This window comes from Asparagus officinalis, chromosome 4 (genome assembly GCF_001876935.1).
Source record: "Asparagus officinalis chromosome 4, Aspof.V1, whole genome shotgun sequence".
Lineage (NCBI taxonomy): Eukaryota > Viridiplantae > Streptophyta > Magnoliopsida > Asparagales > Asparagaceae > Asparagus > Asparagus officinalis.
Window position 1 is genome coordinate 125,314,004 of NC_033797.1, and position 1,063 is coordinate 125,315,066.

The following is a 1,063-nucleotide window of genomic DNA, read 5'->3' on the forward strand; positions in this document are numbered from 1 at the left end:
GAAGCTGACCCACGCCAGCGTGGGTCAGCAACATCTGACTCGCTTCAGCGCGGGTCAGTCATCGCTGACCCGCATAGTATTGATCCTCAAATACATTTTTGACAAGTTTTTTTGCTGTTTTCTCGGGATTTGTTCATTTAGAGCATCTTAACTGATTAGATATCATCCACAAATATTCTTAGGCCGTTGTCAACTGAAGATATGACTAAACCTATCATTCTTATCCAAATACCCCACATTGGAAGCCATATAAATACAAGCCTAGGGTCTTCTTATAGAGGGGGTGAATGATTATCAAGATGAGGAGGTGCTGCCGAACTTTAGAGCTAAAAGCCACGAATTTTAGGAAGGGCTAGCAAGATCACTACAAACTTTGGCATAAAAAAGAAGTCTTTCGAAGGACCTGAAGCCTATTTCCACATTTTCTTGAGATTAGGTTTGGTCTTAATCTCGATAAGAGTACTGATTTTGCTTGGTCGATATCAGTACTTCAACGAATATTTCCTTGGTGAAGTAGGAGCTCTAACCAATTATTCTGTCAACCGGATCCGATCCATAGGCGGTCCACGGATAAACCCCAGCATAGACAAATATCCCACGTAAACAGCAATAGGCGATAAATATTCTTTGTTGTGTGTTGTTTGAAGGAGATTATAATTTTCTTTATTTTTTTCATTATGTAAGATCTTATAAAAAGATCATCTTTTTTCGAACTTATTATAATGACTAAAGTTGTAATGAGTTATACAATAAAGAAAACAATTTTTGGCCTAAACACGCTAGCGACCACAGTGGGAGCCAATATTATTTCTACGAAGGCTGATGTGTTACAACCTCAGAATCGGATCCCGGTTAACGTAGAGGTCGAGTACGAGTTTGATCAGGCCAAGTTTAAGGAATATATGTCATCCTCCTCCTCCAGATCCTCCGCTTCTCGTAAGTACAGGAAGATCAACGCCCCCGTTGCTTCTACAATCACGTCTTACAACGTCCCTCCTGCCTCCAACGAGGCCGGATCTGTAGATCTGGACTCCTCTTCAATCAAGGAGATAGCTGCTGGAGA